This window comes from Cavia porcellus, unplaced genomic scaffold (assembly GCF_034190915.1).
Source record: "Cavia porcellus strain 051 isolate PalLab524CR breed Dunkin Hartley unplaced genomic scaffold, mCavPor4.1 scaffold_2, whole genome shotgun sequence".
Classification (NCBI taxonomy): Eukaryota; Metazoa; Chordata; class Mammalia; order Rodentia; family Caviidae; genus Cavia; species Cavia porcellus.
In genome coordinates, this window is record NW_026947485.1 from 29676296 (window position 1) to 29702267 (window position 25972).

The 25972-nt window shown below is 40.8% G+C and overlaps 1 long non-coding RNA gene and 1 pseudogene across 2 annotated transcripts in view; one reads left to right on the forward strand and one right to left on the reverse strand.

The window, feature by feature from the left end:
- Nucleotides 1-453: 453 nt before the first annotated feature.
- On the reverse strand, nucleotides 454-830 carry LOC100728973 (prefoldin subunit 4-like; annotated as a pseudogene).
- Nucleotides 831-3850: 3020 nt separating this feature from the next.
- The window catches only part of LOC134473953 (uncharacterized), a 120829-nt gene continuing 98707 nt past the window's right edge, over nucleotides 3851-25972 (forward strand). For both annotated transcript variants that reach the window (XR_010044459.1, XR_010044463.1), the window contains exons 1-2: nucleotides 3851-3984; nucleotides 5245-5433. This is a non-coding gene — a long non-coding RNA (uncharacterized LOC134473953). The remainder of the gene's footprint in view (nucleotides 3985-5244; nucleotides 5434-25972) is intronic.

Here is a 25972-nt window from a genome sequence, read left to right on the forward strand (position 1 = left end):
TCATTACAGCCAAAGGGGGGGTCCCCTCAACAGCAAAATCTATTTACATACCAGCTGTGAGCAAGTAGGCTAATAGCATGCCAAGATGCTACTGTTTCTGACCCCTTGATCTTAATGCATGAGGTCTGGCTGGGTGAGAATACAGCCTCGTCCAAGGACAGCCTTCTTTCCAGTCTCTGTCTGGAAGGAAATTGAGAAGACTACCCTTTCACCTCAGTCTCAGAACCCATGGCAACCCCCTCCCTTTCTCTCTCTCTCTCTCTCTCTCTCTCTCTCTCTCTCTCTCTCTCTCTCTCTTTCTTCTGTGGTGTTGGGGATTAAACCCAGGGCTTTAAGCATGTTAACAAAGTGCCTACAACTTTGCTACATGCCAGGCCCTTAGATTTTCTTCTTTAAAAAAAAAAAACACTATTCGAGCTTATTAAACAAATTTTTAGAAGTATTATAACGTGTTTAACTTTCATCAGCTTCAAAGTTTATGTTGCTCCAAATTTTGCAGGTGATTGAACTTTCAAATCTGCTAACACCTGCTGAATTGATTCTATTCTGTATTCTAATTTCTTCTTGCAAATTTTTCTTTGCTTCCAACATTTCTTATGTTTCTTCTTGAGAACGGCTAATGAAAACATCACCAATTTGCTAAGGTATCATCATCTGCAAGCATGATGTCATCACAAGCATCGTCTAAATTCTAGAGTTGTTTCTTTTTTACTTCTATTTCTTCCTTTTGCTCCAGGATTCTACTCGTCTTCTGCACAAATTTATCTTTTGTTGATTTTCAAAGTAACGCTGACGTTTTCTGTAGCTGTCTTCTTCATGGTGGCAGCCATCTTGGGGCTGCCTTAGCTTCTCTTCTTATAGACTGATTTGATGATGTAAATTTTCTCTCAAAATGTATCCTTGAAACTGCTTCGTAATGGAGCTGATATTGAGTGAATTAAATTTGAGAGAAGAGCAGCTTACATTTTTTTTTTTTAAAACTGAGGTGAAATTCACATAACAATTAGCCAGTTTAAAGGAAACAGCTCTGTGGCATTTAGAGCACTCACACTGACTTATGTCACTCCCTTTCTCTGCTTCAGCACTGTGTCCTCACCCTGGAAGTCCATCTGCTACCCCTTGGGTAATCACTCCCCAGTTGCCCCTTCCCTAATTTCTTGGCAACCACAAATCTGCTTTCTATCACTGTGGATCTGATTATTCTGGATATGTTTTATGTTTTCAGGGGCCACTTTCACTACAAAATATTCAGCTCCCAGAGGACATGCAGGAAAAGAGCGTGTCTGTGTGTTCCCATGATTATTAAGTGTTTCCCTGCAGGGCCCCCTGCTTCCTTCCCCTGAAGTCCAAGCACCTGTAGACCACAACAGGCTGCTGACCAGCTCCAGGAAAGCTGCAAGCAGCCAGCATAAGGAGAAGAATGATGTGCATTTAGAGTTCCAGGAAAGGTGTAAGTAGGGCCAAGTAAAATGATTTGACTTGGAATTTGGCCACAGTCAAGGGCTAATTAATGGGGATTATGAACAAAGTGAGGAATGTGCTCTTGGCGGCTGAGTTATCAGCGTAGTAAAGCCTGGCCTGTGAGTTTCTAACCACCATAGAAGGATGCCCTTATGCTCCCAGCAACATATTGAATCTGTTAAGTACTGAAGAAAAGTGGACTCTCGGAAAAAGATGTGGAGTCTTTTTATTCACTTGCTGAGAGGTTGCTGCTTCAATCAGTGGGAACCTGGGACACGTGACTCTTTGATCTCAAATCTGGGAGGGCAGTGGTTGGGTTAGCAGGATCTGTTAGCATGCTGTTCCAAGGCTTCAAAACGCCAAAGCAGGAGAGCACCTACATTTTCCTCCTTCTAATTCGAGCAGTTAGCAATTCTTACAGTTGAACTGAAATTATTTCTATACAGGTCAAAACAAGAAATATTTGTGGACCAACAACAACAGTTCTATGGTGTTGTTTCTTCATTTAAGTCATCTACAAACCTGGGAAAAGAAAGAGAAAATTAGGAAAATGACTGGAAATGGTGAAAAGTGTTTTTTGCCTCTCCCTCAGCATCTGTGAGACAAAAAGTTTCCAAATATTTGTCTGTGTTCCAGAGTCATTTAAGTAATCTTAATAAACTCACCTCTGTTTCCTTACTATTGCAAAGTCTAGTCATTTTTTTCCCTGTAGAATTAAGTAGCAAGTTACACTGCATATGGAAATGCATGTATTTTATGCAAAAACTGTGTTTTTTCTTAGGTGGGCTCTTTCTTTACTCATAGAAACTATCATTCATTGTACATAAAAGTTAAAAAAAATTTCCAGCTCTTGATTTTAAAAAAGCAACTTGGTTTTTACTCTAAAGTTGCACCTTTTATTTAGCCCACGCTCACCCTGCAGAGCCAGTTTTTCTCTCACTCTTCACTTTCAGTTTTCAAATAAACTTTGTCACTTTGCTAGTTTCATCCAATTCTTTGTTCCAGATGAGAACTCCAGAGGGAGAGGCGAGCACCCCAGAAAACGGGTAATACTCAGTTGACGAGCCACTTTTAGAAGCAGGCTATCCAATAACAGTACCATCTTCACTCATCAGGAAGTGAAGGAAAGTCAGTTAAAATTATTTTGCACGGTATTTTCACTGTTCAGGTAAAGCAAAACACATAGGCTATGCATATATAAGGCGTGGACCAAAATTGTGTAATTTTGGTGATTCCACATTTTAATCCAATACACTTACCTTTGCATTTTAAGCTGATAATTGCACAATATAAAGATAAATAGTAAGGTTCTGCCAATAACTTAAACTTTTCTTATAACATCATATAGTAAATATGAGCACACCCTGGCAAATAGAGAGATCAGGGTAGAAAGGAAAAAGCTTCATAATTTAGAGCATTTAATGACACTTCCCACATAGCATCGGGTCCCTAAGTTGTGTAGCTGGCCTGGGGATGGCTATGGGTGTGACACCAGGGCTGGAAAGGTGTAGCTGGAACTGTCACACTGATTAGTTATGTTTTCAAAAATGAATTTAAGTTTCTCAAGTCAATTCCTACTTTAAAAAAAATAATTTCCCTTAATATCAAATACTGTGTTTCTCCTCCAGAGCACATTGCCCCTGGTATATTTCCATGAGACAGGCCAGGAGAGCAGCTGTCAAGGACTGAGCTCTCATGTTCTTTATATGGAGCTTGGTTGGTTCCTATGAATCTTAGGTTGAACTTGGTTATTTTATGGACCATTAAAAAACCTTTTATTAAAAGAGTGTTAAGCTACAATAATGCAAAAAGAAAATGGTAGCTTAAAAAGGTAAAGAACAGACAAAACATACTGATATCTTTTTTTAGGAATTCTAAAAGCCACAGTCAGATTTCATTGTCTTGCATTTGTTTTCATATTTACAACTCTGTGGGGTTTACTAATCTCAGAGCTATAATGCTTTTTATAACTGAAGTGGAAGCTGTTCCTGGGTGTAATTTATTAGTCCTCTCCTTTGCTTTTAACTTATTGATCTATATGTTTGACAAAATATAAACCTTGAAAAACAAGGCTTGGTAATTTAGCACCATATACACTTTCAAGCTTCAGAAATGGTTAGATACGTTTCATTTATATTCTTTATTATTCATTTGACTTACAAAGTATACGGTCGTGGAAATTGCCTGTCAGTTTTACTACTGAAACCTCCAGCTACTCTTATTAAGATTTTTATAATCACTCACATCCCTCCAAGAAAATTCCCTGTGTAGGGGGAAATCTTCAGTGGAGAAGGCTTCTGCAAGGACTTCCAACCCCTTAACCTAGATTAGAGTACGATGTGAAGTCAGGAAATGACGTATCGGGGCAGGAATCAGTTGTGCTCCCTCCCAACTCTATTTTAAAGCACTTTCCATTTTAAATATAGCAATAAAATATCAGCCTTGAAATGTCTGATAAGGATAAAAGCAATAGATCCAAATCCAATCTGAATCTGACACTGCCAGGAACAAGAATTCACATTGGTAAGTCAGGGTTCGTTTATGGGGCCATAAATGGGTGGGCCAGCTATAATTTGGGTATTAAACTTGTAAAATATATTGATGGTATGGAAGAGCTAAATAAATAATTTACTACAGGAAAATTGGAAATCTTTACATGGTACTTAATTGACCAGTTGGTCTCCCAGATTCTCAATGGTTCTTGTTTGGCATTTGTGCGTTTTTCACAGGCTGGATTTTTCTTTTCTCCACTTGAGTTTAATTTCTCTCTGCAGTGAATGATCACAAGTTAGTGCATTTCTGAAAACACATGCAGTTTCTATTTAAAATTCTGTCAATCCATTACATGCCTTTGACAATTTTATTTACCTTTTGGGAGGATAAATGTAGCCTATACTCTGTCTGTCCCTGAATTAGACAATTTTCTTCTCAGTCTCAAAAAGCCTTTTAAGTACCACATTTCTGAACGTAGAACTGGCAGGGCCTTGATGAGGTGTTTTTTAAAAAATTACAGAATCCTTTTGTTTGGTATTTTGGAAATCTGCTGAATAGGGGAAAAAATGATTTTAGAAAGCCCTGTTGCTCCCCCTCACCCCCATCTCTGAGATGCTAAGTATGCTGAGAAAAGAAGGAGCAGGCACACAGACAGACCAAACCAAGGGAGTGTTGTCATGTACAAGTACTCAGGAAAGCAAGCAGCTTCCTTGGACAGGTTTTAAATGTATTTACTCAACAACAATGGTATCTCATATGTGTACGATACTTACATGTTTTTAAGGGCTTCCATATCCTTATCTTTTCAACCTTGGTGTTATCCTCCCAAAGTAAATAGGTTTTACAATGACAAAATTGAGGTTAGAGGGCAAGTTGGGACTTTCACATAGTAATTTAATACACTAAATTCTTAGAATGGAGTCTAGAACCTAATTTTTCAGCATCCCAGATTTACTGTAGTATGAAAGTCATTCTGCACTTTCTCTGCAGGCCAACTCAAACAAGCTTAAACAGTAAAGAGCTGCAGGGTTTGTGTAATGGGAAGCCTAGAGCTTGGGCCCATCTAGGTTTTGACTCTCTAATCTGCAGCTCTTTCTGCTCTGTGCTCTCTTCAGAGCTGACTTAAACTTCAGATCAGCGCTCCTCATGGCTGCAAAATGGGGCTCAGAAGCAAATGAGCAGCATGTTTCCCAGATCGCCCTTCTAGGTCAGAGTTTCCATTGTTATTTCATAAAAAAACAAGGTGCAAAAGTTTTCTGGAAACTTTCAGCAGCCTTTTTCTTTCTCCAGAATCAGAGTCCATGACACCCTCACCGAATGACGAGCAAGGACCATGGAGTACTCTGATAGCCAATCCCAAGCCACGTGGGACATCAGAGGCGGGAAGGTACCTGAACAAAATCAGGGTCCTTGTAAGAAGGAAGACCAGCTGCGGAGAGATAATCCAGAGCAGCCTCTACAGTCAGTGAAGTGGTTTCGGTAAGCAACAAATTTGAGAAAATTCATGTGTCAAGGAATAAGCTCTCAAAAAGAGACTGTTAAAGTTTGGTCAGAAGACCTGACAAAACAACTGAATTCTGGTTGTTTTGTTGTCTTTTATGCATTTTCCTCTTATTACCCAGCAACATCCTGTTCTTCCACATGGCTCCTCCCAAGACCCTGGGGTTCTCCCAGGCGCAGTGGCTTGTCTCACCTTAAGGAAACCCAGGGTTTGGCAGAAAATCTTGGTCCTCAGAGGCCCTGGCTTCATTCTATCCTGGAAGCCCCATCTTTGTTTTGCTGTCCCGGGCCTGAACCCAGGGCTAGTCATACAGCCAAGTGTCTACCACTGAGCTACAGTCTCAGCCTGACCCCCCTCATCCGTATCATTTTGAGATAGGGTCCCTTTAAACCACCCAGGCTGAATGTCAACCCTCCTGCCTCAGCCCCTGGTAACTGGGATCCCAGAGGTGTGCCACTGAGGTAATAGTTGCACACGACTAGATCCCATTTCTAAAAGGGAGAAAAATATAGAGCAGTTAGCCATAGAATCCTGTCCAATCCCAAAAGGGAAGGTGTGGGAGTTGATTGTTTTCCCTGAAGCAAGGCGTGGCAGTCCAAAATAGTCACAGTGTGCCCTGGTCAGTTCCCCAGCACTGTGCTTGTCTTAGCCCTTATGACTGCCCTTGCGGAAAGGGTAGGGCCACACAGCGAACACGGTTCTGTCAGTCCTCCCCGAAGTAGACTCTACATATTTTGCTCTGGGTATCCCCAGTGCTGTAAATGTGCAAAGCCCTCGGTGCAGCGGGTGACATGCTGGCCTGCCTACAGGCTCTAGGGACGGATGAAAAGATGGCAGTGGTGGGGTGGGGGTGGGGGTGGGGAGCACACAGCTGCCAATAACAACCGTGTGTGTTTTCAGGCGGGCTCTTTCAGGCAATGGAAAATGCTTTCTCTATAGGCATCAGGCCTGGGTAGCTAATAAAAAGCAAAGAACACAGCCCCAAACCCCAAACACAATGTCCTTTAAAATGAGGCTTGAGACCTAGTTATTCGCATGTGACCAGAAGGACTGGTGACATGATTTGCAGGGTCTTGTACAAAATGAAAATGGGGACCCCTTGTTGAAAAATTAAGAATTATAAGACAGTGACAGTAGAAGATTAAATCAAGCCCTTCCGCCCAGGGGCCCAACGTCATTGCGACTGCGCATGCTCTGTGAAGCCGGCTGTGATAACTGGGCTCTTTAAAGTGACAGAACACAATTTCCATCACTGTTTATCTATTTCTTATCTTTAAATAGTGATGTTCTTCCAAACAGCCCTGAAGATAGAAAACTAAATTGTTTGGATGTTAAGAACTGTTTTAATTGGAGAGGCAGAGCCTACCAGCAGATTTAAGAAAGGCTGAGAGTATACAATAAAATTTTTGCTCTGGAGTCAGCCTTAGTTTGCTGCAGTCATACGTGGTTTGATTATGGGCTAATCTAATCTCTCAGTGGTCTTGGTCATGCACCACCGATCTCAAAGTCATGACCTCACTTCCTGTAAAGCAAGGCTAATTCTAGTGCATAACTTACTAGGGCACTGTAGGGATTAAACGCAATATTAAATGTATACTGCTCAGCGTAATGCCCAGATCAGAGTAGCTGCTCAATAAATATTAGCAACTGCAATAATTATTAAAATCTCCCAGGGAAAAGAAGTTTTAGAAAACCAGGAATCCTCCACCAATGTCTTTGGGATATCAAACTGCTGTCTTTTCCTGTTTAGCTTTCTTTTCTGATAATATGCTCTGTATTTGTAGAAAATTCCAGAAAAATAATCAAATTAAATTCGCACATGGATGAATCATTCAAAGATAATTAGTACTAGTATTTCAATATATTTTTCTCAAATTTTCCCACATAAATAGGTCTTTACTAGCTCATCCATCGTCTTATAGTCTTCCCCCTTACAACAGTGAATATCACCTCCAGTCATTAAATAATCTTCGATTTTTTGTGATAGCTTATTTCTATGTTAGGCAGATGTTTCCTAATTTGTTCATTGCTTGTTTGAAATCATTTCCAGTCTTCAGCATTATAAATTGCACAGTTACGATGTATATGCACCTGGTCACCTGACTGTTCCTTAGAGAAGAATTCTCTCTTAGGCGAGCTATGTTGGTCAGTTTTCCATCGCTTGACAAAACAATTCAGAGGAGGAAAACAGAACTCATTTAAACCTCCGGACACACATCACACTTTCAAAACGATTGTTTCTCCCTCATCAGGTGTGGCTGGGGGCATCCTATCTCTCCCAAATCCTCTCCAACAACAAATGTTATATTTGCAAACCTTTGGCCATCTGACAGGCATGAAATTATGACCTCTGTAGTATTATTGTAATTTTTTTTGGCAGTACAGGAGATCAAACCTGGGGGGCGCTCTCCCAGGGGGAGCTACCAGACACCCCCCAAACACACCCCCTACACCTTATAAGTTTATTCTGAGACAAGGTCTTGCTAAATTGCCCAGACTAGCCTCAGAATTACAATCCTCCTGGCTTAGTCTCTCAAATTGTTGGGATTATGGGTGTGTGCCACTGTGCTGAGTTTGTACTTTGGGTCAATATTTTCATGTTTATTGACAATTTGTATCACTGCAAATTGAGGGTTCCTGACCATGGCCAGTTTTTATGTTGGCAAATTTGATTTGTGAGCTATATGATTTGCAGACATGCACCCCACATTCTCACCATATATATGTATATATATATATATATATATATGATCATATATATATATATATATATATATGATCATATATATATATATATGATCTTTTTCTCTAGTAATGTATTTTTACTACTAATAACATACCAGACCAGAGCAGACCAAGAAGTAGCAAAAGTAAGATGATAAAGTATTTCACAAATGCTGATCTCACTGCAATCATGTCAGATAAACTTATCTTTCTTGTAAATAATAGCAATACTAATAGAGAGCAACTCTTCCACATTTTATATGATTTTGAGAAGCCAACAGTGTAGTCATCAAAATGTTAGTAATATGGTGCTGGTTTTTTTTTTACCTGTATGATAAGGGCAATATCATCCAGTTACCAAAAAAGGTAATTTTTATTTTATTTTAGATCCTGTACATCACAGAATTTCTGTCCTGAACTCAAGACCTCACACTTGCCTGGCAGGTGCTATGCCATTGAGCTAAACCCCCAGCCCTTCAATATCTTTTTTACAGAACAAATAATGAATACATATCAAAAGACCTGGTGATGGTTAGAATATGTCTATAGAGCTTTGCTCTATATGGTCTAACAGAGGTAAAGGTACAAGTTGAATTCGTACTGTGATAATCTGTGTGTGACCTAGGTCCTGTCGCCATTTTAGCCTTCATCTAATCAGACCTTGCTCCTGCTTGCTAAGCTCTGCTTGCAGAGTTCAGTATAGTGGGTCCTGTAAGACCTTGGGCCTCTAGGTTTGAGGTCAAGTGCACATAACCTCCTCTTGACAAGTGACCCCGGGCACTAATGTTTTTGTGCCTCACTTTGCATTTTTAAACCAGGGACAGTATCTTTGTAACAAGGCCATTGTGAAAAATGAGAGTAGTTAACAGAACCACAGGAGCACAGTAAGTGCTCAATAAATGCATATCATTGTTGTTAAATCCAGCTGGTTCAAGGCCTCAATAAATAATATGGATTCACTGACAGGACTGACTTACAAGTGCTTTATTTTATGCCTGTTATACCTTTAACCTGAGCAGTGATGCTAAAGGACAGGTCTGCTATGATCACATTCACCTGCCTAATCCAGCCGCAGGGAGAGCTGGGGTGGGACCGACTCCTTCTCCCTGAGAGACCAGTGCGGCTGTGTGCCTGCCAAGTTTCACCCTGGCTCACAGCTCTCTGACTCAGTCTCTTTCAAGCCACACCATCTCTCATCTCAACAGGTCGTGTATAGGGAAATAAAAATATCATTTCTTCTTCCATCTTTAATTCACTGGGTGAGGCCCCTGTCACAAAACGCAGAGTCACAAGAAAAGCGTAATACTATTTCCTATAAGTCTTCTGTCATGTGGCCCCTTCCAGTAGGAAGTGAAGATTGGGAAGAAGCGGTGAAGCCCGGGGTATTTATGTTAGATTTGGAGAGAGTGGAGGGTCTGGAGAAACAGGACAGGACAAAGGGGTGATGAGCCGAATGTAAGAAGCAGGTGCAAACTCAGCCAGCCTCTTCACTGGGGCTTCCTTAGCTCCCGTTAGGGAGGCTCCTTTCCCTGGGCCAAGAGCCTGAGAGTCTGTGGTCTGCTTCAGGGGAAGCGCACTCTTCCTCAACTCTGTCAGCTCAAAATAGTCAAGATGCCTGGGTGCCATGCTTTGGGGTATCATGTCCTGACCCTCATCGTGCTCATTTACTGCTGTAAGGGATTACATTCCTTTACTGCTCTCAACTCACTTTCATTTTACAACACATGGTTGCAACATAAATATAATCAAAATAACTAATTGGAAGAAGATTGATGGTAATCAAATTAAAAGATATGCACCTGTTAAGTGAAAATGTATTGCTTTTAAGCACACTTTCTTTAATATTTTAGTTTATTTGTATATTTTATTGGTATATATTTGTTGGTATATTTTATTGGTACATGTCTTAGTTGCTTTTTCTGGTCGCTGAGACAAAATACCTGATGACCAAAATTGGGAAAGGAAAGGTTTATTTCTTACAGTTTTTGGAGGTTTCAGTCCATACTCAGTTGGCTCCAAGGCAGGTTGGCATGGCAGGGCCGCAGTTCATGGTGGCTGCAAACAGCAAGCCAGAAACCAGCAAAAGAGCAAGACACACCTTATTCCTGTCATTACATTACATCCTGGCTCCACCTCTATGTGGGTGTAGCACTGACACCATCAAGCCAAGCACTATACAATGAACCAATCACAGATGCATAATGTAAACGCATGAGGCCTGGGGGTCACCAACATAAACCATAATGATTACAATGGTACATTATGTACATAATGATTACAATGGTACATTATGTACATAATGGTACATAATGATTACAATCATCTTGGGGAATTGGTGCATATATATACCACACCTTAATCATTTTTACTTTCCTTTCCCCTGTCTGGCCTCCCTTCTCCCCATGATTAGAACTAAGCATTACAAAACAGAAGTCCTAGCTGAGGATAGAAAGGTATGCTCATAATCCCAGTATTTTGGGAGGCTGAGGCAGGAGAATCATAAATTCAAGTCACACCTGGAGAACTTACCAAGAACTCATCTCAACACAAAAAATAAAAAGGACAGGGGCTGGAGGTTTAGCTCAGTGGCATAAGCGCCTGCCTTGGAAGCAGGCAGTCATGAGTTCGATCCCCGGTACCAATAAAAAGGAAAAAGACAAAAAAAAAAAAAATAATAATAATAAAAAAAAATAAAAAGGACAGAGGAAATAGCTCAGTGTAAAGGCCTTGGATTCAATCCCCTATACTGCACAGAAAATAAAAATTTTGGACAATTTCAAATGCAGGAAGAGACATGTACCTTGCACAATCACAAACAAACCACAGGCCCTGGCTATCTGAGCTGAGCGTGATCCAGGGCCTTCCTCCCCTAGCTGGTGACAGACCCCCTGGCTTCCTGCCTCCTCCAGTTATTCCATTCAAACATGAAGAATAAAGTTTTCCCCTTGTGGCTGTGTGGAATTTAAGAATATTACACAAAGGAAATGTCTTGCTCAGGAATTGATGTAGCCATTTTAAACATAAAACCTGAAATAGAAAAATGTAAGTCTATAGACCCAAGCTCAAATTTCTCATCTTAAAACTTGAAAGTGTTTTATTTGGAAGCTTTACACAAAGTCAGTGTTTAGAATCTTTTTAAGTACTCTTTATGTTTACCACACTCATATAACATAAAGAAAATAACATTTTTATCTTGCTCTGTCCTGAAGGAGCCTTGTAAATATTACAGTTTTCTTCATCTGTTGTGTTAAGGAACCCTGGAAAGCACTGGCTTACGGAGATTAGCAAATTCTACTAGCAGGCTAGACAATAAGAATACACCAACTTAGGCCTTGTTAACTGAATTCACAGCTGATTCAGAATTGTGCAGGTCAGTGCTTCAGAGAAAGGCGTACCTTTCCCCAGCCCGAGCCAAGTGTGTAATTCCGTTCTCCTTGCCAATCAGGGTGTGGAATAGGCACATGATATGATTCTAACCAATGAACCATGTGAAGGGAAATGTTAGGGTAGAGCAGACAAAGAAGCTTCTGGCAAGTTTTCTTCATCTGCCATAGGGACACAAGAAAGGGGCATTTTGTTAGCCTTTGGGCATTGTCCAATGCATCTCTGATGGTTGGAGCTGCTGCACCAAGAGAGACCAAGAGAAATTAATCATGAGGACAGTCATCCTAACATGTGGGAATGGCACAGCAGAAAGACAAAAGGACACTAGACCATGATGACCATAGAGCCATTTAGTTAACATGCGCAACTTTGCTTACCTCTGAGCTTCTTATGTGAGATAATGAATTTCCTTCTTGTCTAAGTCATTTTTGTCTAGACTTTCTATTACTTGCATCTAAAAGTATCCTCACTGATGATACATAGTGGGTTCAAAGTTTGCATCACTAAGTCGCCCTCCAGGTGACAGTCCCGGTGGACTGGTGGGATAGGACACCTGACCAGCATTAGAGTTGCTGTGTAATTCTTTGCTGTCTTGATAGGAAACATTGGGTTTAAGATGGTAAGGGCTGCCCATTTACTTGGGAGAAGAGCTGCTTTTAGGATCCCAGTCCCTCTCACTACAGTGCTGGGCTGCTGCCTTAATCACGGTTGGTCTGTCTGTTGATTCAGACAGGCCTGACAGAGCGCTGCCTTTTCTTTTCTTTTATATTTTATTTTATTTTTATGGTACTTGGGAATTGAACACAGGACCTTAGCACTGAGCTGCATCCTCAGTGCTCTCTCTCGTTCTGAGCTCCCTCTCTCTCTTTCTTTAGACAAGGTCTTCTCTCTCTCTCTCTAAGACAAGGTCTTAAGTCACTAAGATGCCCAGGCTGGGCTTGAATTTGGAATCCTCTTGCCTCCACCTTCCAGAATACTGGGATTACAGGTGTGCCCCCCACACCTAGCTGGTTGTCTAGGATTGACAGGTGACATGCCTGCCCCTGACGTCATCATAACCCAGGGATGACTTGTCTTAGCCATTGGTACAATCCACATAGAATGAGAATTTGTTCTATTATCTCTGTCTCTGTCTCTGTCTCTGTCTCTCTGTCTGACTTGTGGGGCCAACAATACTGCAACATTTGATGCTTAAGAAGCATTTTCACCTTCTGGCTCTTTGCGTTCTCCCTAGGAGGGCAGTAGGAAGAAAAACTGACTCTCAGGATAAGTGACTTTCCCAAGGGCATGTATTTGCTTTGTGGCAAAGCTGGCACCTGAACACAAACTGCTCTGCTTCCAAACACTGTCCCCTTCTTCCTCCAACACAGGCCTGCTTGTTATTTCACCTGACTCAGCTTCAGCCGGTTGGGGTGATTTCATCCTTCAGACTTTGATGTTAGAGCTTTCTGAGACTTGCTTTACCTGAGAGCCTAACCCTCTGTTGTTACAACATCCTCACTCTTGGGAACTTCTCTCTTACATTGGATAAATATCCTTGTTCATTTCTGTAAAAACGAGGGTTAACAATAGCCAGAACTCAGTTTGAGCGTTGCTATCTTCCTGGTACACGTGTCTACTGTGATCGCCTCATCACCCCAACCGTATGGGGCAAGAGCTGTTACACCCCCACTGTGTACATAAGGAGAACTGGGACACCAGGTATTAAACGGCCCAAGATGAAGCAAACTGAGGCAGAGTGTCAAATAACGGGCCCAAGACAAAATGGCTAGCAAATAGTTAAATAGGGCTTCCAGTCCAGGTGGTTTGGCTCCAGTATTTATGTAGCTAAGTGGAACTGGTGTTAACTGTAAGGCAAGAGATCCCAAATAATTTCCTTTCTATTTCTTTACACTGTGATTTCTTTATTCTCTTTAAGTAAGTCTAGCAGCTTTTATAATTTTCTACTGGTCAAATGTCAAGTGTTTCTCTCTCTGTCTTTCTCTGTCTCTCTGTCTCTCTGCCCCCACCCCTTCAACAGTAAACACACTCCCTTACTCCTGGGTTATTACTTCTGTCGTGGTCAACCATTATGCACAATTTGGGAACACCTCCCAGGCCCCAGTCTGCGACATTGGAAGGAATTTGCCTCTATTTCTGCCTTGCAACTTGGGCCCACCCTGAAGGTCTCATCAGATAAAGACTCAGCCCGGGGTTTCTTTTTGACGATGTTGTAAAATTTCCCATTGTAAATAAGCACAGCAAAGTTCCTATTGTTTCAAACCATTTTCAGTCAATTTATATGGACTAATCAAAATAATATAAAGTCAAACTAAAGTCCAAAATGTTAACTGTTCCTAGAGCTCAGAATTGAGGGTCCCTGAAACCAGTGCGATTGATTCCAGGCTCTAAAGCTAAGAAAAAGTGCTTTTATCATTATTCCTAAAATTCCAGAGCCGTTCTATGTGTGAGCCTGGGGAACAAAGCAGAAATGCCCCATCCAAGGGACACCTGTCACCTCTTGATCTGAAAATTTTTCCATCTTTAATATTCTTCTTCCTTTGCTCCAAATGGCCTCTGACTATTATCTACTAAGATGTCCACTTGGACGGCTCCACCTTTCTGGGGAGTCTCCCCTGTTCCCCCAAATGGATTGGGTGTTCCTCCTCCTGAGCTGCCCTGGAATGTTCTGTACACACCCATTGAGCTTGGTCTCTAGCCTGCCCTACACAGCACATCCTTGCAGACAACCATCTTGCCTTAGTATTTATTGGCTCTTTATTTCTCCTGTAAACAGACCAGTTTATAGTTGCTCAATAAATAATAAGTAAATGAATGAGACCCTAGTAGTGCAAACACTTTTTTGGCTTTTGTACTTTTTCATCTCCATTAAAGAGATATTTGATTTTCCTGTGTTAGTGAACATAATTAGAGCATCTCTCCTGACTTCTCTCCTTTAATTAGGTAAATCATGGAAAATCACAAAATTCATTTAAAAATGATCTGGTCCAGAACATCTCTTCCACCTATCAGCAGCTTCCAAAGATCTGGCGAGGAGCTTCTCAAAGCAGTCCCTTCTCCTCACTGATGTTTCCAGAACCCCCTGACTCCCAAAAATTTCTAAAAAGGAGAAAAAAAGTGTGCTGCCTGACTTGCTGTTTCAACCCAGGTTCCCAGCCAGGCCTTTTTCTACCACAATTTCCCAGAGATCAAGCCTGTGGCTGCTTCCTGCCCCCTGCTAAGCTGGACCTGGGGGTTGATGGTTTTACTGTTGCTCAGTAAGCACACAGATTAACAGCTGCCTGCTCAGTAGCTGGAGGCCTCCCTTAAATTGAGAGGGTTGGGGCTGCACATTCCACAAGCAGTTGGAAACGTCTCTGCCTTTGGTCCCTGATTATGAGAGGGTTACTGTGGCTCTGGGCTAGACAAGGAATATAGCATTGGTTTAGATGTCTTTTGTTTCCTGCAGCCCATAAAAAGCAGCCTGGCTTCCCTGCCCACACTTGGTTAAAGCAGCTGGACCCTCCACCCTGACAGCTCAGCTCTCCTCTTGCCTGCCCTCATTAAGTTACTTGCCACAGAGATCTTGCTGGTTATGTTTCATTTTATGGGGCCATGGAGCACCTTCAGGATGCCCTTCCTTCCCATCCGCTTGCCAGGAGACCCCACTTCAGGAAGCTCGAGGGAGTTGTTCCTCGTTGGTGATTCTTTGACTATACCCAGCCCACTGTAACTTATCAGCCTACTGTGGTAGCTTCCTTCTCTTAAGTAGCTGTGACTGAATTTTGTGGTAGCCTTTTCTTTTCTGCCTCCAAGATGATTTTAAGGAATATGTTGAAATCTAAATCTCCTGCTGTGAGAGGCAAGAGCTTGGTACCAGAGATCTTACAGTTGATGGGATATCGTGAGCCTTTTTCATTCTGATTAAGCCTCTGGAGACTCATAGTCTAAACACGATGGGCAAATGGATTTTAAATGAGTTCTTGGGATCCAAAAACTCTGGCTGTAAGAACAAAGAGGTTAATGGTCTTGGAGGCATTTTTACTCTCATCTCACTTTTACAGCTTTGAGTCTTTACATGAGCCTATTCAAGCTTCTAGTTGGCGAGGGATGCAGGAGAAGAATCCAGGAACAAAGTAGTGTCAAGAAAGGGCAGGTGGCTTGTAGGAAGACTATGAAGCTGTCTTGACTTATCTCAACAGTGTACACCTGCCCCTGTGGAGAGAGGACAGCTGCATGTGTAAGAGCCCCCGTCTCAGCCTATGGTAGTGCCTGGGACCACGTGCAGACCAGAAGGGCTGGTGTTGCGCTACCCAGTAGGCATGGTCTTGTTGCTTTAAAAAAGAGCATTTTGGAATTGAGCACATTAAATGAAGAAAAAGTCTTTGTGCAGATCCTTGTGCAGTTTAATCATTCAACATTCTGGCTAGTGCAAAGTTAGGTATAGCCACCATATACTAACAGCTAGTTCCAAAGACGGTGACAAAACATTAGCTGTTTGATTAGAGAAATGCAGATGTAGAAGACGAAGCAGCAGAAGTTGTGATGGTGTGGCCTCTGGATAGCACCACTGGCCTTTCAGCTTAAAGAAAGGTCTGAGCGTACTGCTGCCACAGATTCTAAAACTAAAAGCAAGTTTTCAAGTGCCAGTATGAAATCTATGGTAATAATATAAGATGTAACAGCTCCATTTGCTGTTATGGAGATTATCAAAGACCCATTGCTGTTTTTAATGGCAGTGTGTTTTAATGGCCTTAAATTTTTATTTCTCTGATGGAAAAAAACATAGTTGTGTTCCAGTGGCCTAAAATAGCCCTACTGAGCACATTTGACACCTTCATATGAGGCAGCAGGGGTTTGTACCATGAAGAGCCCATTTTCTTGAAGTGAAAGAGAGTTGATTTGGAAAAGCAACTTCCTGCTTGAGGCAGGAAGTACTAATTCTAAGTACTACAGGTAGGTGTTGTTCTTGTGCTACCTTCCTCTGGGCTCTGAGGGTATCTGTGTGAGAGAACGTGTTGTCAAGTTGGTGGATGCTAGGCAAAGCAGTTTATGAAGACAGAGATTGAGGACTGTGTGGAAAAACTCTCCACTAAGCAGTGATCCAGTATCTAAGTTTGGGAGGCTACAGGGTCTTGATGGGGAGCAGGGGGCTGGAGCAAACCGAACCTGTGCTATGCTGGGGGAGCCACATGTCTGAGTGTTGCTAAGGCTGGTGATATGAAAACTTGCCCAAAGGTGGGCTGGAGGTTGTCAGCTTCATAGGTGCCGGCCTTGTCTTGGGGGAGGGTGATACAGGACAAGGTGTCCAGCTGTTCCAGCTGTGTACATGACACTTGGATCAAGATTATGTGGCCTGGGCGTCTCTGTACCAAAATCAGTAGGTGCTTGTGGCCAGGTCAGGGTCAATCAGCGGCTAAAGTGGGAAGAGATAGAGCAAGGTTCCTCCTCATACATCTGTTTTGCTTCTTATGCTCCTTGGCCAGATCTATATTTAGTCACCTGGGAATCAGGAACATTCTATGCGATCCTGCATCATTTCCTCGCTGAGCCTTAGCTTGTTCATCTCTGAGAAATAGGATCAGCTTCACATCGAGGTCCTTAGCTACTGATTGCTAAAAATCCCCATGCCTGCAACCACAACATGTGATTCTTTAGTCTTGTATCTCTTTCTAGATGCTACAAGCTCCTCCAAATACTAAATTTCTTCTCATGATGTATGTGTCTATTTAAAAAGCAGTCGATGGAAAAAAGTTTGGATTAAAGAGCCAGCCTCACCTAGCAGCCCCTCAAGTTGGTGTCCTCATGTTGGAAAATGAGACATTTGATTCTTGTCGGTGATAGAATTGGAAAGAAATATGAAATATAAATGATCTTTATTTTAAGAATGCGGGGAGAGACCCCCTGACCCTCCAGGGTCTCTGGGGGCTGGCATTCTCTCCGTCGGACACATGGAGTGGGGGCATACATGTAGCTTAGGTTTGGGGTGGTGCCTGAGGGGCATTAGTGATGCGCAGGTAGCCCACTGGTATTCATTTCATGCCACAGGTAAATTCCTAGGGATGGGGAAGATAGAGCCCAAGACAGAGCTCCCTGGTTCCACCTTTTAGCTTCTCCGGCTACAGTGTCCCAACTGGGCCAAAATCCTTTCAGTCCTGACTTTTGATTATTAGGAAAAAGGGTGGAGAGTTCTTTCTTTTACTGCTTCCTTCTGGGAGGGGCTATACTGGGGTTTAGGGGAGTCGACAGGATGACGGTTGATGCCCATGTAGAAGCTGGTGCCAGGTGTTTTAGCCAGGACAACTTTATCACTGGGGAATGCACGTATGTTAGACTGGAAAAACAAAATGACAAGATGTTATGAGGAGGAATGGCACTGTCATATTTAAGGGCCCAGGTGAGGTATAAGGAAAGGTGCCTTTGATTTTGATATGTCATTTTATCAGGACCACGTTGAGGTAGAATCATTGCCATGGTAAGGTAGAATTCTGAAAAATAAATGTGGGGTTAGGAGGAGGGTAGTTATGAGAGGTGATTATTCCCCCATCTGAAAGGGTAAAAGTTAAGAGAGTAGGTAGGTAAGGCTTGTCTCTGGTATGTATGACATGGGAGTTTTTAGGAAATACTGTTGAGAGTCCTGCTGTAAAAAGAATAAGAAATTAGGAACCAAATTGGATAACAAAACATGACAGCCTGAGAGTTGTGGCTGTGAGGCTTTGGTGAGGTGGAGATGAGTGGGCAAAAGGATGGTTAGATCTAGGGCTGGAAGGGCACCACTTAGCCTGAGTGATGTGAAACCAGGATGGCAGTCTAGCAACTTTGACCGCTGTTGAGGTTGCTAAGAAGACCAGGTATGGGTCACTCTAACTTGGTTGTAGTCCTTGCGATGATTTGCTGTAACAGGACTTTAGTAAGTATATCAGCATTTCCCTGGTTGCAGGAAAGGCTTTTATGTATCCTGAAAAAGTATAAACAAAGTGAGAAGACAAAATTTATCTGTCAGTCTTAACCAGAGTTGTGTCTGAGAAATTGGTGAATAGGAAAGGAAGGGGGTGCTATATATCCCTGAGGAGAGGTTTACTAGCAATAACAGGTGTAAGCTGTTGAGACCTCAGAGTCTGGGTCAGTCTTTAGAAACACAAGGGAATAAAAAGCATTTTTAAGATTTAGGACTGTAAAGTGAGTGGTGGAGGGAAGATTTGGCACCACTGGGTGGATTGGGAAGAAGCAGTCTGGAATCTGCACGAAATAGGTGTGTTTGTAAATGGCATAGGTTGGCCATCAATACTCCCTACAGAGAATGAGGACTTAATATGGTGGCCTGAAAACTCAGGAAGAACTCTATATACATGGCCTCTATGTCCACAAGTACAGACAATGTCTTACCTGAGACTTTTAGCGGGATTTGGGACTCTGAAGATACCTTAAAGTGGGCTGCTGTTGGCCCTGAGCCCCATCAGTCTTCAGCAGCAAGTTTAAGCAGATCTGTCAGTGATGAATCTGGCAGTGTTGACATTTCCTGTGAGGGTTAGAAGTTAGGATGGCTTACTCACTCTCGGGTGGCTAGGACAGTCCAATAACCCTGGGGTAAGAACCCAAAGGAATGCCAGGACGGGGCACTCTCTTGCCCAATGTCCTTCTGCTGCAGTTGAGGCATGGTCCATGGGGGGCGGCTCAGACAGCTCCACCTTGTGTCAGTTTACCTGTCTCAGAACTCCAAGTGTCACTGTTATCTCTGTTGTTGAAAACACCAAAAGCCATATTAAGGAGATCTCTGTGGGGTTTGAGGGTCAAGTTTTGCCTTTTGTTTTTGGGATCTGGTCTACAGTAAAAGGTATCTGTAGAATTTAATTAAGTATGCAGGAGTCAAATACAATCAGCAGGGTATTTATAATTTTAGTAATGGCTTCCCATAAGGAGGACAAGGTCCAGGCAATTTTAGAAACTGACATGTCATTTATGTCATATATAAGTATCTCTTTATGACATTAAAATGTCTAATGCCATCTGATTTTTGGAGGATGGCCTGTTTTATTAATTTTCCCTTTTTATTTAGGAGAGAAATCAGCTAGTGTCCCTAAAGCCTGGAGCTCCTTGTGGGAGAGTGATTTGGTTTATGATTTATCATCTATGAAGAGCTTAAGATTTTGCCCTGATGGCTGTTTATAATATCCAGAAGATACAAGCTCTCAAAGGTCACCTCCTTGCGCTGGATATTCAATAATGGAGCATAAGGAAGCCCCAAAGAGAAACCCTACCCAATGTCTCTAGTGGCTCTGGAGAACTTCTAGCTAATTGGCACTTGTAAATCTAATAGGATTTCCCACTGGTGTGAATGCCTTGGGTAAAATGCTCATTAAACTGTCAGCCAGCAGAAAGGTGTCATTCCTGGGAAGAGGGTCACAACATCCTGGGGTGGAAGGAGGCAACCCTGGACCATCAGGGTCCTCCGCTGCTCCCACCTGCCTCCACCCACTCACCCCAGACTCAAACCCTCTTTACAAAGTCCTTCAGAAGATTTTTATAACTCTCCTTTACCTCCACCAAGAAATTATTCCTTTTATCTAGTCTAAAAATACATGTTTATTTTAAATCTACTAATTTCTTTTGTTGGAGAGGATCTCTTCTGTGGAAATTGAGAGTGGATAACCACTGTCCATGGTAGAATAGATTCCCCTGTATTTCAGGGCATATATAAAATCACTCTAGAATCTAATTTTTATTTTTGTTTCAACATTTAAAATGTTAACATTTAGTATTGCTTAAGTAATACAAACAAGGGAAAAGAATATATATATTCTTTGTATATAGAATATATTATTTGTATATATACATATATTTGTATATACATATATATTACAAAATGGTATACAATGGAAAATTGTATACCATCTCAGATCCCTAAGCTATTTTTCTAGACTAACCTGCAATGATAATTTCATATATTCCTTCCAGATATTTTACAAACGTGTATTTGCACATTCACCTCCTTCTCACACACACACTCTTTTTTTTGAAACTTATTGACATATATGTGGTCTCTTCACATCAACATGTATTATTGCTCTTTATAAAGATTTACTATATGTTATTTAATCAGTTCTCTATTTGTAGGATCTTGATTTTTTTCTCTGGTCAGTGTTGTAAATAAATATTTGATTATATTGGCAAATGTAAGATTTCCTAGAAATCAACTTGCTGGTCCAAAGATTTGAGTATTTTTAATTTGGCAGATTACATTATGATGCTGTATCAGTTTTCATTTCTTGCATCAATATTCCAGAATACCAGTGTTTTCCAAATGGCGGCCTCCACATTGTCAATCTCATTAATTTTTGTCCAGTAGGGAAAACTAATGCAACTTGAGACACATAATTCACATTTTTCTTCTTTTAAGTGTCATTGAGCACCTTTTCATGTATGTGTCGTTTTTGTTTCTTTAAAGTTGTTTATTTCCTTCATAATAATTTCTCTAGTGATTGTTGAAATTTCTCCTATAAATTGTAGGCCATTTTTATATATTAAGAAATAGCTTTCGCTATTTATATATATTGTACAAAATGTAAGTATTTTTTTGCAGTTCATTATTTCTCTATTGATTCATCTTAAAGTGTTTTATGTCATGGAACAATTTCATTTTTATGTTCGTTGAATATAATCATGGTTTTTCTCAGCAACTTCTAGGTGTATGTTAAAGAGCTTCTTCAATCCAAAATTATAGTATTATTTCTATTTTTTTTTCTTTTTTTTTTAATTTTATTTAAGGAGAAAAGAAAAAAAAGCAGGGAAAGGGTACAAGTTATACAGATTTACAGAAAAAAATGAACAGTAGGAAATCACTAGTTAATGGATTACATATTGTCATCTTAGAAATAATTGTTCAAGTCACAAAATTAAAGCTTGTAAAGTGGACATTCCATCAATGATACTGCAAACAGTTCTGTTCAGTGATCCAATAAAACTCTGTGATATCATTTTCTATCTTATACACTTAAATATACATGCAGTTATATAGTTTGGAGCACTTTCTTTTCCTCTCTTTTGTACCATGACTATTACACATTTTGGGTTTCATTGCTCCCATGGTTCTTATTACTTTTTTGGAAGAGAGTAAAACCAAATGTGACATAACAGAACTGAATCGGTCAAGTCAAAAGGGTGGACATAATAGATAATGTAAAAACATAATACAAGGTGATCAACAATGGTTACCATAATGCCTCCCGCTATCTCTAATAGAATTGCCTATATCATTATAATACAATTGAACAAAACAGTAAAGAATAAAACCGACAAAACCAAAACATTGGAGACATTGTAGGTCTTCAAAAGTAGATAAAAGTCAACAAGAATGGGCGTCATAATGAATCTCATTATCTTCACAGCTGATGCCTAAACTTTCGAACCTGATACTATCCAGCAAAACAGAATAGGGGAACATCAGTTAAAAACCAGATGGTGAGAGTAATACAGGGCTTTAAATCAAGGTAATGAAAAGTCAAAGTGGGTTACTATAATATATCCTGCTATTTTTTCCTTTAATTAAAAGGATAAAGATAAAAAAGTAAATACTGGAGTGGAAATTGAGATAAAAGAGGGCATAACAACAAAACAGCGCAGATCAAAACATAACCATTTAAGCAGAATAGTGTTTCACCACCAGATAATCCTAACCTAAAAGTAGTTACCATATTGTCTCTTTCTTTGAAATCCTTGAGTACAACTTCGTATACTGTAGCATTAAGTATATCAAAACAATGTAAAACCATTCAAGAGAATGACAGCATTACAGAATATTTAGAATCGACTAACAGAAAATGAACAATGGTTTCTGTATAATCTCCTTGTCTTTAAAAGGCTTTTGCTTATACTATCGTACATAATAAAATCCAGTAAGATACAACCTATTTGGACCATTGGAGACAGAAGGACAAAAGCTAGATGAGACTTCAAAACAAGATGATACTAAATCAGTATTACCTATTAAGATGTCATTTTCTCCAAAATAGCTGTTCCTATCATCCAATCTTCTCTGCCTCATTTCTGTTGTGCTCTTTTTCTGTCAGTAGCTGTCAGTTTGTCTTCTTCATTTTGTTCTCTGCTCCATTCGTTGTGGCCTCTCTGCCATTATTTCTGGATTCTTTGTATTTTTCTTTTTTTAGAATATCCTGCAATACTCTCTGTAGAGTTGAATTGGTGGTTGCAAATTCCCCCAGTTCCTCTTTATTCTGGAAGCACCTTGTTTTTCCATCAATTTCCAGGGACAGTTGTGCAGGATATCTCAATCTTGGCTGGAGATTATTATCTTTCAAAGCTTGAATTATTTCCCCCCACGCTCTTCGTGATTTGATGGTTTGTGCAGAGAAATCTGCTGTAATTCTGATGGGTGTTCCCTTGTAAGTGGTCTGTTTTTTGTCTCTGACAGCTTTTAATATTCTGTTCTTGTATTGAATTTCTGGAATTTTTATTATTATATGCCTGGGTGTTGCTCTGTTTGGGTTGTAGGTAGCTGGGGTCCTGTATGCCTCATACATCTGAGTATCTTTACCTTTTGCTAAATTAGGAAAATTCTCCTGGATTATTTCTGTGAGTAGCTTTTGTAGTTCACTTGTTTGTGTCCCTACTTCTTCTTTTATGTTCTTAATCCTTAAGTTATGGATCCTCTTATCATCTTCTTGTCTTTGTATTATTGCTGTTTGTTTCTTTGTTATTTTTAAGAAGTTTTTCATTTCATTCTCCCATATTACAAGTCTGCCCTCCAGTTCAGATAGTCTGTCCTTAGTTTCTTTCAAGCTGTTATGCCAGTCTTCGATAGACTTCTTAGTATCTTGGTAGTCCCTTTGAACCTGCTTCACGTATTCTATGCTTTCTCTGTTTTCTCCATCAAACAATTCTCCCCTTTTTTTCTGTTCTTCCATTCCGCCACCTGTTTTTTCTTGGGTGGTACTTAGCATTTCTCTAACTATTCTGCATACTTCTAGCTTCAGGTCGTTGATAACTTCATTCCTGAATTGGTCTATGAGGCTCTCTATATGGCACCTTATGTGTATTGGTGCGGTGTCTGCTATTGCCTGTTTCTCAGAATTGGGGGCCGAGGAGCCTTTCTTGTTGCTGCCTCTTCCCATGCTGCCTCTTCTTCTCTGTTCCTTATATATGCAAGCTTATATAAGAGGCCCAGCTTCTCTCCCAGTCAGCCACAGCCTGATCGAATTGCACCAGTTAGGTGTTCCCGCTCACCGCTGCGCACCAGGGAGTTATGGATCAGGCAGCCTACGTGTCTCCCCTCCCGGCCACCGTCAGGCTCTGGGATCTGGGTTGGGACAGCCTACCAGGTCCGCCGGCAGCGTCACGCAGGCCAGGCACTTTTCACCAATCCCGCCCGAGAGGGGGATGTGTGGCTGGAGTCGCCACCGCGCCCTGCTCCCGCAGGACTGCTCGGGCCCAGAAAGTCCTCTGCTGGAGTCAAACTGTGTTAGAGTGTCAGTTTCTCTCACTCACCTCACCACAAGTCAGTGCACGCCTCCCTGCCGTTCGCAGATTGCCGTTCTCAGAGCTTCTGCGCGTCTCTCTCCTTGCCGAGCCACTGTAGAGGCAGCCAGCCGCCGCGCGGCGGGAAACCCAAATCGCGGCTTACAATGGCGCGGGGTCCAGCCTCCACACCGAGGCTTTTCTGTTCCTGTTTTAGCACCAGGACTGCATTCCAAGTTGGTTTCTCTCAGCCCAGTTTGTTCCTGAGTCAGCAGAGCATATCTCCACCTGCTTATGTCTCCTTAGTCCGCACCATTCCTGGCTTCTGAGCCGAGTCTTTCAGAGAGCCTCCGATAGTTGCTGTTATCTGTCCGCCATGTTCTCCCGGAAGTCCGCTTCATTTTTCTCAGACTTCAAAACTCTATGGCTGTTCTCACAAACCTAGTCTGTGAGCAAGGGTGCCACCTAAATAATTAAGTATGTTCAGAAATTATTTTGCACTGATCTGTATAATACATAGGAGTTCACGACTTGTTTGGGAAGCCTTTTTATAATACATAGGAGTTTACGACTTGTTTGGGAAGCCTTTTAGTGTGAGGCACACTACTACACATCTCTGCATTCTCAGGAACTTTGCCACTACCATTGTGTAGTTTGGAGATCTCCCAGGTTCTTTCAAAGCAGTCCACGGAGAATAGAAGCAAAAATTAGTGGTCAAGCAAGCATCTAGTGCTCCCTTTTTTGCCCTGGCCTTGCAATGGGCGCCATGACACCGGAAGAGCAGTATTATTTCTAAGATGTCTTCTTTTTTTTTCTGCTGGGGCTCCGGTGGCTCCTTTTTAATATTTATTTTGGAATATGGGCAGATGTACTACTGATAACAATTTTTATTTGCTTCTCAATGTCTCTCTACCTGTCCCAACACTGGTTAGTTAATAATACATTTTTCTTTCCATTTAAATATAATAAATATTATAATATAATAGTAATAAACTATTTTCATTTGAATTTGAGCATATTACTTGTAAAATCTATAATTGATGAGTCTATTTATTTGGTTTTTAATATAATTTTAAAATTTGGTTTTTTCTATTACTCTTGTTTTTCTGAATTCTGTAGATATATTTACATGTTTCTTTTTTCACGGAAATTTGACAATTTGCCCGTTTGAAATTTAAAAATGATTGTTGGCATCCCTATTGAGGTTGCATTAAATTTATAAATAAGTTCATTGAAGAACTGATTGATTGATTTTGAATTTTAAGATATTTCAGATTTTTTAGTATTTGTTTGAAGTTCATGTCATTTACAGTTATCTTAGAGAATGGTTACATGTACATATTACAGTATGTAGAATTTATTTTTCATAGCTAATAAATCTACTTATCCAGTAATAGGTAGAATTTCTATTATTAGATTTGTTGCTATTGTTTGTCATCCAGTACTGAGAATTGAACCCACACACGCTCAGGATCTGACCACTGAGCTATATCCCCAGCCATTATTATTAGTAGTAGTGTTTAAATTTTGAGACAGAATCTCACTAATTTACCCACACTCGCTTCAGACTTTGGATTTGCCTGCCTTGGCTCCCAAGTAGCTGGGATTATAGGTGAGTGCCACCATACCTGGCCATTATTAGTTTTTCTTTTATGTCTTTTAGTATAAAGTTTCTTTCATGTCTATTAATTTCATTCCTCTTAAATTTCTTAAATTTGTTCCTTTATTATAAGTATTTTTTCATCTTTCTTTCTTTCTTTCTTTCTTTCTTTCTTTCTTTCTTTCTTTTGGTACTGGGAATCAAACTCAGGACCTTGTGCTTACCAGGCAGGCATTTGTGCTACTGTTCTATACCCCTGACCCTCATATTTTGTTTTCTAATTTGTATGATTTATTTTTATTTTAATAAGTACAAATTATTCAAATTTTTAACATCTATAATTTTTTATTTGACCAGGGATG